A 15,747-nucleotide genomic window follows, 5' to 3' on the forward strand; every position below is an offset into this window, starting at 1 on the left:
ATCTATGTTTATTAATTTTAACAAAGCTAATAAGTACACAATTAGCATATGTCTTTATAATATATAATTACCTTTTAATATACTCTGAAAATTCTGCATTATTTATCAATATTAACTAAGTATAGTTCATAACATATGACTTAGTCAACTAATATTGATACAGGATATCACATAAAGCCCATTTCTTTAATATGAATTATGCTCTCTAAACATAACAAAGGGAGCTCTGAAGGCTGAGCAGATAAGAAACTGTGTTTCCAACCTAAAGGCTGACCATTCAAATCACCAGCTCCTCCGAAAGGGAAAGACAGGCAATCTCCTCCCATGCCATTGCACTGCCTCTGAAAACGTGCTGGGGGGTCAGCTATGAGTTACTTCTGGTGTGAAGCCAATGAATTGGCATGACATATTTAATTGACAGGTGATTTCATATTTACTGTTTAGTACTTCTTAGAAATATCTAAACACACTTTCATACTTAATATAGTTCTTAAAACTTTAGTGTTTGCTAATTGATCAATTTTTTTTTTTTTCTTTTCAGGGTGGTATGGCAGTAGACTAATTGAGCAATCTTGATTTGTACAACTCAGTAGTGGACATTATTTGTAGCTGTAAAGAGTTTTGCAAAAGAAGCCACCAACTGACATAGAAGATATAAATTCATCTGCCTGTAATGCCTATGGAAGAGCCATTAAATATTCCTGGAAAAAAATCATGCCACCATAACCACAAATCCCAAGTGAGTAACTGACATTGTCAATCAGTTATAAGAACCATGAATGGTCTACTTGTAAACTAACATTTATTTTTTAAAATTTTATACTGGTTTATTTACAAAGTTCATACACATTGCTTTCTACACCAGATCTTTCCCATTTCTTTCACCGCCCCCTACACCCATCAAATTGTGCAACCCTCTGATTAACCCTCTATCTCATCACCCTTCTGCTCCCATCCTTGGATTCTCATACTCATTCTACAATAATGGTCTTATACAGTGTTTGTCCTCCTGGGACAGAGTTAGTTCACTAGCATAATGCTCTCCAGTCCCTCCCAAGTTAGGTAATAATTTACAAAAATTATTGCTCCTGTGTGTTGCCTAATATTCCATTGTGTGAATATATCATAATTTCTCAATCCATTTGATTGTGGCTGGACATTTGGGCTGTTTTCATGTTCTTGCAATGGTGAATAATGATGCTATGAACATCGGTGTACAAGTCTCCATTTGTTCCTCAGTTCTCATTTTTATTCAGGGTATATTCTAAGCTGTAGAATAGCTGGGTTATATGGAATTCCTATGTTCTCCTTTTTGAGGAAGTGTCAAATTGCCTTCCAGAGTGGTTGTACCATTTTATAATCCCACCAACAATGTATTAGAGTTTCTATCTCTCCATATCCTCTCCAACAATTATTATTTGCTGTCCTCTTAAACTTTGCCACTGCTACCGGAGGGAGATGCTATTTCTTTGTGGTTTTGTTTTACATCTTTCTAATTGCCAGTAATTTTGAGCATTTCTTCATGTGTCTCTTGCCCATTCGAGCATCTTCCTCTGTGAAAAGTCTTTCCATGTCTTTTGCCCATTCTGTAATTGTGTTATCAGTCTTTTTCTTGTGGAGGACCTGTAGGATTCTGTAATCCTTGTCTGAAATGGTATTGTCAAATTATTTCCCCAGTCAGTAGGTTTTCTTTTCACTCTGTTGGAAAATGTTTTTGATGCACACAGAGATTTAATTGTTAGAAGGTCCCATTCATCAGTTTTACCCTCTTCAGATTGCACATTTCTGGCTGTATTTAGCAGCCACTTTACACCATAGACTGGGCTGTTTAAGCTTGATCCCAGCTTGTCTTTGATGAGCTTTATGATTTGGGGCTTGATTCCCAGGTCTCTGATCCAACTTGAGGTGATTTTTGTGTATGGTGTGAGATGTGGATCTCATTCCAGATTTCTGCAGGTAATAGTCCAGTTTTGCCAGCATCATTTTTTGAAGAGGTTGTAATTTCCCTATTTGATAAGATTTTATTTCCTTGTCAAATATCAGTTGACCATAGATAGATGGTCTATTTCTGTGTTCTCAATGCCTGTCATTGTACCAGTACCATGCTGTTTTGGTTGTTGTTGTTATGAGTCAGAACCCACTCATAGCTGACCCTCCAGTATGTTTTCAGAGGCAGTTAATCCCACATGAAGAGAAAACTTATGTCTCTCCTGTGGAACAGCTAGTGGATCTAAACCATGTGCCTTTGATTTGGCAACTTCTTACCACTAAGCCATTTATTTTAGAATGAGGCACTATTTCCCCCCCCCCCAAAGATTATTCACTGGGAATTTTTTAAAAGAGTCCAGGACCAAGGCAGCTAGGTTCTTTATCTGTGACATATATCACAGTGTGAGAGAATATTGAGAATCTTCTCCTCACAGTCTTTTGTAGTATGTATGGTTTTTCACTTTCCTACATGAGTATAATAACTTCCTCTCTTTTCAGACATCCTAATAACCATCCCTTCATGGTGTACCCTCTGCTCTTTATTTTCCTTTGACTTCACATTCTCTCTTTCTTAGTTTATTTGGTTGGCTTCAAACCCTCTCCTTATCTATAAATGTTAATGTTGTCTCATTCTATCTAGTGCTAACTTCTCTTTCTCTCTGTCTCTCTCTAGGGAGATATTGTCCAATCCCTTAGCCTTAAATGTCATCTACGCTACATTCACCACCAGTTGCTACTGAGTCAGATCTGACTCATGTTTAAAATGGTTGGGTTTTGACCACCAAGTTGTCTCTTCTGAGATGCCTCTGGCTGGAATCAAATCACCAAAATTTTGGTTAACAGCTGTGTACAATGCAATTGGCCACTGAGTTAATGTCAGCTATGGCAACCCTATGTGTGTGGACCAGAACTGGATACATAGAATTGTGGAGGGTTTTCATGGTGACCTTTCATAAGCTGAACAAAGACCTTATTTCTGAGGCACCTCTTTGAACTGCCAAACTTTTGGTAAGTATTTGGACACTTAACTATTAGTACTCCCAATGGTTTACCCTCACAAAACTTGGCTTTTATTTCCAATTTCATCTCAGAACTAAAAATTAATATTACAGACTACCTACTTGGGGAGTTCTGATGATGGAGGGCCATTTTTTAATAAATCAAACCCATATCAAAACCCACTGCTGTCAAGTAGACTCTGATTCATAAGAGCCCTTCATTGTGTTTCCAAGGCTCTAAATCCTTACAGAAGGCTCACTCGTCTTTCTTCTCAGGAGCTCCTTGTGCATTTGAACTCACAACCTTTTGGTTAGGAGTCCATCAAGTACAGTACTGCACCACCAGGATTTCATAAGCATCTCTATATGTGAATAAGGACAGCATGTATTTTTTTCTATTTAAATCTATGCTTCTCTTTTTTACGTAACTTAGTAAATATTAACACCACCTATTGCTTTGTTCAAATGGAAAGTACAGAAGTTCTTTGATTCCAATTCCTTTGTCCCCATCCCTATAGGCCAATCATTAGCAAATCTTGCTTCCTTTACCTTTATAGTATGTTTGAAATCCCCTTTTCATCTCTGCTATCATTACTATGTCCAAGTCACCATCATCTTCCACTGAACCACAGTAAATTCCTGACTGGTCTGTGTCTACTCTTGTCACATGTAATCCCTCTTCTTTACAGAAATTAGGAACTCTGCAAAAATCAAGTTTCATCATTCCATGGTGTAATAATGTCTTCCAATGTTTTCTGATGCAGTTACATTTAAACTCAAATTCCTCAGCCAAAACGTGTTCTCAAGACCTGGCCTTGCTCCCCTCTCCATCTTTATCACACATCAGCTTTCTCCTCCCTCTTCCTCCACCCTGCTCTAAGCTTTAAACTGCTCAATAAGCAGAAAACAGTCGTGCCAGTATTAGGGCAATCATGTCAGGAATGTCCATGAAGCATGCATTTTTTTTCCACAGATGGATTTTTCTTGTTCCCCAGGTCTCATGTTAAACGCAATTTCATCATGAGTTCTCAGTCTAAAATGGCTATCTACTTCTCACATCACAGCATCCTAGATTGCTTGCATAATACTTAATGATATCGAATGTTTATGTTATGCATGCAGTTACTATTTTATGGATCTTGGTGATTTGAGAATGAGGTTCTCTTGTATATGTCTTTTCACTTTATGTCTCCATTGTTTTAAATAATACGTGTCTCAATATAATAAGTATTAAATAATGGGATGAATGAATGAGTAAATAAATTTTCAAGAGTGGGAGCTTTTTGCAGAAAAACAGAGATAATTAACACAATAGCCTACTCTTTATTATCTTCTGTCACAGTCTGATTGATCCACAAACATAAAAGATATTTTGCCATGTGAAGGCATTTGTTTTAAGATGCATCACTTCAATTTAGTTGTTTTGTTTACCGAGAGCTTTTAGACTACAGCCAAGTATATATATTTCCTATGTATTCTACTAAGAACTTTAATGACACAATGGTCAAGTGTTTTGCTATTAACTGAAAAGTCAATGATTTGAATCCTCCAGTATTCCCACAAGAGAAACCAGAAGCAGTCTTTTTCTGTAAGATCCCTGCCCTGAAAAGCCTATGAGGCAGTCAACCCTTTGCTACAGGGTCACTTTGAGTCAGAATCTACTTGATGGAAACAGGTTCAATATCTTTCTTTAATAAGAAATTATACTTAAAATCTATATTATGCAGAAGATACTTAACTTATAGAAAGTGAAGAAGATTTAAAGCACTTACTTAAGATCAAAGACTACAGACTCGAGTATAGATTATAGCTCAACAACATGGAAATAAGATCCTTGCAACTGGACCAATAGGCACCAAACATCAAAATAGATGGAGAAAAGATTGAAGCTGTCAAAGGTTTCATTTCACTTGAATTCACAATTAACACATATTCTAACAGCAGTTAAGAAATCAAAACACATATCACATTGAACAAATCTGCTGCCAAAGGCCTTTTCAGAGTGCTAAAGAGTGAGAATTGTCAGTTTTAAGACTAAGGTGTACTGAACTCAATTGCTCCATGGACGTATGAGAGTTGGATAATGAAAGGGAAGACTGGAGAGAAATTGATGCCTTTGTATTATCGTGTCAGAGAAGAGTAATGACTATTGATTGTTAAAGAACAAACAAATCTGTTCTGGAGGAAATGCAACCTGTACACTGTAGAGGCAAGGATCATGAAAATTTGTCTCATACCCTTGGATATGTTACCAGAATGTGCCTATCCTTGGAAAAAAACATCATGCTGGTAAAAGCAGACAATCAGCAAAAGAGAGGATAACCCCCAATGAGGTGAATTAACTCAGTCACTACAACAATGAGCTCGGACGTTGCAGAGATTGTGCGGATGGCACATCACAGGGCAAGGATTTCATCTGCTGGCCATAGCATCAGTACAAATCATAGTCCACTATATTTAACAGAAAATGAAGTTATAGAAAGAATGATTAGACTTTACTTTGCTCTCTTATTTATGTTGTTGTTGTTGATTGCTGTCGAGTCAGCACGATTCATAGCAACCTTATGAACAAAAGGCCTGAAGCCTTTCTTTAACTATAGTCATTTCTCCAAGTTTATAGAGTTTCCAGAGGCATGTGGTTTAGGAAGTGTGACGCCTCTCCTGTTACCAAACTGGCTAGAAGAACAAATAGGTTTGTCCTAGAGAGGGTGAAACCAGGATGCTCCTTGGAGGCAAGAATTCTGAAGCTTTGTCTGACATATTTTGGACATGTTGTAAGGAGGAACCAGTCCTTGGAGAGGGACATCATGCTTGGGAGAGTGGAGGGACAGCTCAGGAGAGGAAGACCCTGCATGAGATGGAATGGATCAGTGGCTGGGTTTATGGGGGTAGGTGTATCAGAGACAGTAAGGTTGGCTCAGGATAGAGAAAACTGACAACAAGTAGGGAAGAAAAGAGACTACTTTCTTCACAGAACTTATAAATAACAAGATGCGGAACCAGTCACTTATAGCTGGATAAAGTTCCTTTGCAAAGTAAGATATTCTTTTATTTTCTCTCTCTTCCAAACATTTTTCAAGTTGACAGAACTAAAGTCATTAGCTAATACATATTTTTCAAAAAATATACTTGTAAAATTTCTCCATAAATAATTGCATTCATTGGTGTAAAATATTAAAAACCTGTGATTTACCAATCAGTCTATCACTGTCTAAAAAGTTACCGCTGCTTACATTTTGCTGTTCAAGCCTGCCATTGTATTGTCTAGAGCAAAACTTTTAATAATCTGCTGCCTCAATTTTTAATCAAGAAAACACCTTAATAAAGCAAAGATATATTTTTCAAACCAATGGGGGATAATCTTATATAAAATCAGTGATTCTTTTCACACATCTAGTTTTCTATGAAGTATTCATGATGAGTTGAGTGAGAAATCTTAAAAAAGTGACATCATCTAAATTATGTTATAATATTCAGTAATACTCCTTTAGGAAAGAATGAAGATGTTTCTTGGGAGAAAAATCACTAAGGCTGCCAAACTTAAAGCGATTTGAATTAAAAACTAAAATGGTATCTCATGTCCTAAGTGAGCATCTGTTGAACCACATTGGTTTTTATTGCTCCTTTCTTCTTTTTAACATCTTATATGGCTCTAATGAACTGTAACAGGAAAATATAACCTTGAAATTAGTCATTATTATGCCATAGAAATTAACCAACATGGAAAAATTAGATTTCCCCTAGCAACTATTTGTGCCTTCTGACACCCACCAAACAGTAGGCTGTTAAACCAAATCACCATAGGTTCTATCCACAGATGCATATACAAAACTTCCTTCTTCCATTATGAAAAATATGTGCTCATTTAACTCAGAGCTCTAAGGTAATGATATTGGAATAAAGCCCTTAGATAGGTCTGTACGTGACAGATGTTCTGAGATGGCACCAGTGCCTGAAGTCACACATCCTCAAAGACATTTCCTCTCTTACTGAACAATTTTCTCATTGGGAAGAAGAATGGGGTGAGGGAGGAAGGATCTACTTCTTCCCTCAATTTGTTTAGTACTTCTCATTTATACTTCCTTAGACTCTGACAGTATTATCAGCCTATAAACCTTTCTTAGTAGTAAAGATGGATGATTAAACTGCATTCCTGTTAATTAAAATAAAAGATAGTTTAAAGTGCAAATGGGAAGCTAATTCTCTATTTGAAAATGCACTGGTGCATAGATTTGAATATTACACTCTATAAAGGCAGCCCATTGTGATAATAGCAAAGCAGTAAACACTACATTAGCTCTGATGTTTGCTTCCGTCTACTCACACACAAACACAATAATTTATCACTAACAGTCACTTTCAGACACCTCTGAGTTAAGGAATAGGGATACAGCTTAATTACTGCATAAAGAACAAAAAATAAATTTGTTTCATTGACTTATTCTTAAATTATAGCAGTGTATATAAACAGGGTCAGAGTAAGTCTGTTATAGTGTTTCCTAGGACCAGAAAAATACTTCATTCTCTTCTTTGTTTCATTTGCATTTATGTAAAGGTAGAACTTTTCACATGCCCACCATACAACAATTTCATAAACATTGTGTTGTTGTTGTTGTTATGTGTCATCGAGTCACTTGCAACTGATAGTGATCCCATAGACAATGGCCCTGAAACCTGCTCTATCCTGTGCCAGCCTTATTTTCTCTGACAAACTTACCCTCATTACCCCAGTCATTGAATCAATCTATCTCATCAAGGGTCTTCTTCTTTTGCACTCTCGCTCCACCCTCCCAGGCATGATGTCCCTCTCCAAGGACTGGTCCCCCCTTACAACATGACCAAAGAATGTCAGATGAAGCCTCAGAACCCTTGCCTCCAAGGAGCAGCCGGATTTCACCCTCTCTAGGGGGAACCTGTTTGTTCTCCTGGAAATCCATGTTATTATGATCAGTGTATTGTACAGAGCATTTTGTAGATTCTTTGTATTCAAATCTTGCCTATTTCAAAAGTCATGTGACTTTGGCCACCAGGCACTTAAACTGAGTTGTGAAAGCCACACGTGTGAAAGAGATGTTTTAAAATTACCCTTTCAGAATAACTCAGCATATTGATGCTTTCAATTTCTAAAATTTCTAATTCCTCCTTCCACCCCCTCCCCATTTATTTTGAGCAGGCAAGGGCTGAGAATAAGAAAGAAAGAACCCAAATTGTGATTTGTCTGTTGTTGTGATGGACTGTGGAGTTGGAACCAACTCATGGCTGATCCTCCAGCAGGCTTTCAGAGGCAGTGAATCACAAGGGAGGAGATTGCCAATGCTTCTCCCATGGAACAACTGGTAGAGTCAAATGAGTGCCTGTGGGCTGGCAGTGCAACTCCTTACCACCAAGCCACCAGAGCTCCCTTGCGGTTTGTCTAGAATAAGGAAATAATGACTGCAGTTCAATCATTACACATTTCCAGAAAATTATACCAAAAGGTTTTAATTTAACTATTTTTATTTAATGTGGAGCTGATTATCCCAAAGTAGGGGGAAGCAAATCAAAAGAATAAAAACAATATTCATATTCTTCAGTTTTTCTTTAATCTCTGGTTTTCATTTGTTTGTTTTGTAACTTGGGGGGATCTAAAAGCTTTTTTTAATAGATGGCTACAGAGAAGAGTTGATAGAGAGTTCACAATCCCTGATTAGTGAGCCTTCAGTAATTGTGCACAAAGAAGAAAATAATTATTATTGTACACTACTCCTATCATAATCAAATACCTTTGCATAGTCAATGAAACACAGATAGACATTCCTCTGGTACTCTTTGCTTTCTGCCAAGATCCATCTGACATTGTCAATAATGTCCCTAGTTACGTGATCTCTTCTACACCCAGTTTGTATTTCTGGCACTTCTCTGTCAATGTACTGTTCAAGTACTTTTATGAATGATATTCAGCAGGATTTTGCTAGTGTGTGATATTAGTGACACTGTTAGGTAATTTCCACACTCTTGTCATGTCACCTTTTTTTGGAATGGGAATAAATATGGATCTCTTCCAGTCAGTTGGCCAAGAAGTTGTCCTCCAGATTTCTTGGCACAACTTACTGAGCGCATGCAGGGCAGCATCTGTTTGCTAAAATACATCAATTGATATTCCAACAATATCTGGGACTTTTTATTGCCAAGTCCTTCAGAGAAGCCTGCACTTCCTCCTTCATCATCATCATTGCCTCTTGATCATATGTTGTTTCTTGAAATTCTTCTGTGTCAGCCAATTCTTTTTGGTACAATAACTCAGTATACTCCTTTCACCTTCTTTTAATGCTTGCTGAATCATTCAATATTCTTCCCATAGCATCCTTAGCATTGCAACTTGTGACTTGAATTTATTCTTTAATTCTTTCAACACCAGCAGTCAGGAAATCAAAAGATGAATTGTATTGGGAAAATCCGCTGTCATGGACCTCTCCAGAGTGCTGAAGAGCAACGATGTCAGTCTAGAGACAAAGGTGTGCCTAATCCAGGCCATGGTCTTCTCAATTACTTTCTATGCTTCAGAGAATTGGACAATGCATAAGGATGACAGAAGAAGAACAGATGCATTTGAGTTGTGGTGCTAGAGAAGAGTCTTGAACATATCATGGATTGCCAAGAAAACAAATAGGTCTGTCTTAGAGAGGGTGAAACCAAGTCTTTCCTTGGAGGCTAGGATTTTGAAGCTCCACCTCAGTTAGTTTGGGCAGTAAACTAAACATGGCCAGGAGACACCAGTCCTTGGAGAAGGACAACATGATCAGAAGGGTGGATGGACAGCACAGGAGAGGAAGACCCTGGAGGAAATGGATTGATATGGTAACTGGAGCAATGGGGGTTTGGTGTGTTGGAATTAGTGAGACTATCACAGGGCAGGGAAGAGTTCAGAGCTGCTGTACATAGGATCACTATACATTGCAGGCAAGCAATGGCACATAACAATAACATACTATGGCAGGTTTGGAAGCAGGAGTGGTATCCATTTCCTAAAGAACATGCCTCCGGAAACCCTATGAACTTGGATAAATGTTGATAGTTGTAGAGGGCTTCAGGCCTTTTGTTCATAGGGTTTCTATGAGTTGTGCTCGACTTGAGGCCAATCAATAACATTCCTATCACAATACTTGTTTGTTATGTGCATTATTAACATTTAAATTCAATCCCCCAATGCCTGTGGGGATAAGAATATAACAGTACTAATAATAGTAAGGCATGTATATAAATTACACCTATATTTCATTTCCTCTTATATGTTTAGTTTTGGATTTTGGGTGCTTTTCACTGATCACTGTATCTGGTATTACAAGAAAAGAAAATGTAATTGGCCACAGGTTTATACAACCCTTAACACAGAAATTGACATAATTAATGAGGTTAAGGCAACTCTGGTGGCCTAGTGTTAAGAAGCTGCTCTGCAATCCCAGAGGCAGGCAGTTTGAATTCACGAGCTGCTCCATGAGAGGATGGGCAATCTCCTCCCTTGTGGTTTGCTGCCTCTAAAAGCACTCTGGAGGGTCAGCTATGAGTCAGTTCTGACTTTGGCACACAACAACATCAACAGTGAGATTTAGTGGAAGGGAGGGGCTCTGGATGCCTAGTCCATAAGGAATTACACTGCTAACCCCAAGGCCTCACTAGTCTGGTGGTTTGAATCTATCAGTGGATCCTGGAGAGAAAGAGGGCCAATCTTTCCCCATGGGAATCACAGCCTCAGAAACCCATTGGAGAGTCAGCTCGAAGTTGGTTCCAACTTGACAGCAATGAGCATTCAAAGTAGAAAGAACTTACCTTTATCTAGTTGTAGTGCTTGAGTATTCTATAAATTCTAGATATAAGTCCCTTATCAGACAGGTCATTACCAAATATTCTTTCCCAGTAGATATATGCACACCTGTCTTCACAGCTGTGCAGTTCACAATAGCAAAGAGATGGAGACAACCCAAATGCCCATCAACAAACAAAGGGATAGAGAAAGCTGTGGTATATTCACACAATGGAATACTATGCAGAACTGAAAAAACAAGGAACTCATGAAATATTATTCAAAATAAGTGACCCTGGAGGACATTATGCTGAGTGAAATATCTCAGTCACAAAAGAACAAAACTGCATAATGCCACTGTTATAAAATAGAACTGACATGGGGGTTGGGGAAAAAACTAAAGAAAGAGGGAATAAATAATATGCACTGTATTAAGATAGCTGAGGGAAAGAACTTCTTAAAAGGCATTTATGATTAGGTATTATTTGCATGACAATAGTCCAGAATAAGAGCTGCATAGTAAAGTGGACTGGGGTCTGTGTGGGTAATTGTAAACCAATGAAAGGAATTTTTTTTTCTAAGAGAAAAGTGACCTGAGGGGGGCAGGGAGGAAAATGTGCAACAATGAATGAATTTAAATCCAAGTTCTCTATAAATTTTCATTAAAATTCCAATTTTTAAAAAGGGGGGAAGAAAGTAGAAAGAACTTGTTATAAAACACCTTCCTTTGCCTCATCCTTAAGTGGCCACTAGGCATCTGCATGGTGTTAGAGTTTATTTAACACGGAGCCCAAAATGGTCTTCTCCATCCCACATGACCTTACAGTAGAGGCAGAGTGAAGTGAAAGAACAAGTATTATTTGTATGACTGGTACTTGCACGGACAATACATACTTCTTTTAGCCACGTTTTCAGTTGTTTAACTAAGGCTTCCTATATTTATCCCTAGTGTGTATGCCCTTTTGAAAACTAGAACATACCTGTATTTCCATAAGCATGTTTGAATTTTCAAGATATTCATATTTCATAACTGGGAACTATGCCCAGCAAAAACACTTGGATCCAAAAAAGCTATTACAGCAGACTTTTTTAATAACAAATGGACCTGGAAATTAAGTTATGGTTAATATCTTGTATTGAATGCAGTTCATTAATTTATTAGTTAATCATCCTTCTTTGTTATGTATTGTATTTAACGACTTTGCCTATTGCTATTTGGTGGTGTGCCTGTGTACTCATGGTCTACACACAATTAGTATTAAAGGGCTTCAAATGATTTTTTCTTAGTTTTATGGTTTGTATGCAATAATACATATATATTGTGTTTTATGCATATAAATGATATTTTATACAAAAATTCATTTATATTGTGTTTAATTCATATCCATTGTGTTCTGTACAATCATTTATATACTCTGTATTTAATATGTTGTTGTTACATGCTGTAGCATTGCCTATGACTCATAGCAATCCTACATACAACAGCTCTGAAGCCTGTCCTCCTGTCCTGAGCCAGTCTCACTGATTCCTACACTACCCCATTACCTCAGTTACTGTATCAATCCATCTCATGTAGGATTGCATTTAGTATAATTGCAATTAACATGTGCCAATTATAGCTCCATCATTTCAAGTCTCTATTAAATACCCTATTCCTCACCTCTATCTCACATACTTTGAGCATGTTGCTAGGAGGGACCAGTCTTTGGCAAAGGACAACATGCTTGGAAGGGACAGCTCAGGAGACGAGGAACCCAGATGACATGGATTGACACAGTAACTGGTGTAATGGGTGTAGATGTGTCAGAGACGGAGATTGGATAGAGCAGGGTTCAGAGCTCTTGTTCATAGGGTCGCTATGAGTTGTAGTCAACTTGACAGCACATAACAACACCACCCCCTATCTTCCCACTAACCTCTACTAGCCAAGTGATTTCCTCCAATTCTCCCTTCTCCTTTACCTTTTTGAACATTTAACAAACTTTGTCATCTTTCCGTTTTTACAATATTTGTCCTTATGAGATTGAATTATTTCTGAACATAATGCTCTAGAGTCTCTTGTGTAGATTTAAAAAATATGATTAATCCTAAAACTGCTTTGAAGTAAGGCAATGACTAAAAAACTATCTTTCTATAACCCTCTCTGCTTTACTCAACATCTCTCTAATCATAAAACTTTCAGATATAAACAGGGAAGTTTGGAAGGGATAAAGATAAATTAAGTCTCAAAATTCAAAGAGATGAAATTTGAAAGAATATATTGGTCAATTCTCTGACACATATATGCCCATAGCTGTAGTCACTGTATCAGCCCCTCTTGAGGCTAAGGACAGTACAGGACAGGACTGTTCAGATCTCTTGTTTGTAGGGCCACTATAAGTCATACTGGACTCGAGGGCACTTAACAGCAACAACAACATTGGCCAGTTACTAAGCTATAACAACCTTTGTCTAAGATAGATATTGATATTCTCTGAAAGATTTGTTATAGAAAAATTAGATTCTATTCATATAAATGAAAAAGATTATTCACTCTTGGATTCTTAAAGGAATTGATTTAGCAGCTTTAGGCTTAAAACAAATAAAAATACAGACTTCTTGGGTCATATCTAATGTCACCAAAGTAGGAATTTCAAAGTTTTCAATTAGAGAAAAAAAATTGTATTCTGGCTCCTTTATACTCAGTGCTAGTCAGTAAAAATGTACTTTATCTGATAGTTTAGGAAATTTCCTTCTTGATTTCTGTAGTGCTCAATATGATAATTGGGGCATAGTTTGGCAGATCATATTTTTCATTTAAGTTTGTTTTCCAACAATCTATGTTTTATAGAACCGTTTAGGGCATACAAGAGCCATTTACAAGGAAAAGGAACCGAAAGACAGAGACAAAACTGAAAAAAAAATTTGCCAAAAATAACATACCTAATAACCATGGGTATTATAATAAATGTCATGGAACAAATGTGCATGAAAGATTGATTTGAAAAAGAATATGCTTTGTAAACTTAAACTTAATCACGACAAAAAATAAAACCATGTCTAATACTGAGTTCCCCTTCATTTGTAAGTCTGAATAAATGATAAAATATAAACAAGATCCAATGGCAATTAAGGAAGAAAAGATGCTTTGAAGACAGGCAAAAATACAAGGTTTCAGGAATCAGTGGAATACCAGTTGACATGTTTCAACTAATAGAGTCAGCACTGCATATGCTCACCAGTCTATGCCTGGAAATTTGGAGGACAGCTGATCCAACAGAATGTGGAAACTATTCAACAGCATTATTAATATTACATGCAAGCAAAATATTGCTGAATATCATTCAAAACGGCTGAAATAGTACATTGAACAGAACTCAAGTTGGGTTTAGAAGAGGATGTGGCACCAGGGATATCATTACAAATGTCAGATGTATCTTAACTGAGAGTATAAAACACTGCAAAAAATGTCTATTTGTGTTTTATGTTGTTGTCATGTGCCATAGAGTTGCTTGTAACTTATAGTGACTCTATGTACAATAGCCCTAAACTCTGCTCTATCCTTTGTCAATCTTACTGTCTCTGACACACCTAACCCCGTTATGCCAGTCACTGAACCAATCCAACTCATAGAGGGTCTTCTCTCTTGTGCAATCCTTGACCTTCTGCAGCAAGTGCTTCAGGTCCTCCTCAGTTTCAGCAAGCAGGGTTGTGTCATCTGCATAACACAGATTGTTGATGAGGCTTCCTACAATCGATTATGCACATATATTTCACTGTATGGATCATAACATACTATGACTAATATTGAAAGGAATGAGAATTTCAGGACACTTCATAGTAATTATGCAAAATTTCTATATAGATCAAGAAACTGTTGTCCAAACGGAACAAATGACTACTGAATGTTTTATAATCAAGAAGGGTAAGCGTCACTGTTATATCTTCTCTCCACACCAGTTCATTCTGTATGCTGAGCAAATAATTTGTGAAGCCGGATTCTGTGAAGACGAATGAAGCATCAGGGTCAGAGGAAGAGTCCTCAGTAACCTGCATTATTCAGATGACACAACCCTCCTTTCAGAAAGTGAGGAGAACTTGCTCTGTAAAGATCAAGTACTGCAGCCTTCAATATGGATTACATCTCAACATCAAGAAAATAAAGGTCCTTACCACTTAGCCTATACACAACAAAATGGTAGAGGGAGAAAAGGAATGAACTATCAATGATTTAATCTTACTTGGATCAACAATTCACACCTTAGGATCAGCAGTTAGGATAACAGGAGGCATATTGCTTTGGGCACGTAAGCTTTCAGGAAACTCTTAAAGAATGAAAAACAATCATATAAGTTTGAAGACTAAGATGTACCTGATTCAGGCAATGTTTTCTTCAATAATTTGCTATGCGTCCAAGAGCTGGAGAATCAATAAGGATTGAGAAGAATTGATGCCTTTGAGTTGTGTTGTTGGAATAGAGTACTGATTATCCTATGGACTGTGAGAAAAAAAAATATATATTTTGGGGAATAAAGTGCCACTTGAATGCTCAATAGAGACAAGGATGGTTAAGCATCATGTTTCTTACTTGGGACCTGTTTCTAGGAAGGTTTACTCCTTGGAAAGGGATCTCACCCTTGGAAATGTAGAGGGTCAGCAAAAGAAAGGAAGAGCCTCAGTGAGATGAACTGACTTAGTGACTGCAGCAATGGACTCAAGTGTGTCAGAGATGATGAGAATAGCACAGGATAGGGCAGGCTCTGATATGTTGTTCATTTGGTGGCTATGAGTAGTAGTATGTAACCTGATGACATCTAAGGACAACAACACTGTGCTTTAGTAAAACTAGCACTTGTCAATTTTTTGTGCCATAGTGATCTATTAGTGTTGCTCTAATGCTGGAAGCATCATATTTTTAACACTTCTAGCCTTAAGCTTAAAATATTATAATGTTCAAAATTATTTGTTATACATTTGCTTAAATTTTTCCCTCTTTTAACA

The sequence above is a fragment of the Elephantulus edwardii genome, unplaced genomic scaffold (genome assembly GCF_000299155.1).
Source record: "Elephantulus edwardii isolate Elephantulus edwardi_28Jun2011 unplaced genomic scaffold, EleEdw1.0 scaffold00031, whole genome shotgun sequence".
NCBI classification, from domain to species: domain Eukaryota; kingdom Metazoa; phylum Chordata; class Mammalia; order Macroscelidea; family Macroscelididae; genus Elephantulus; species Elephantulus edwardii.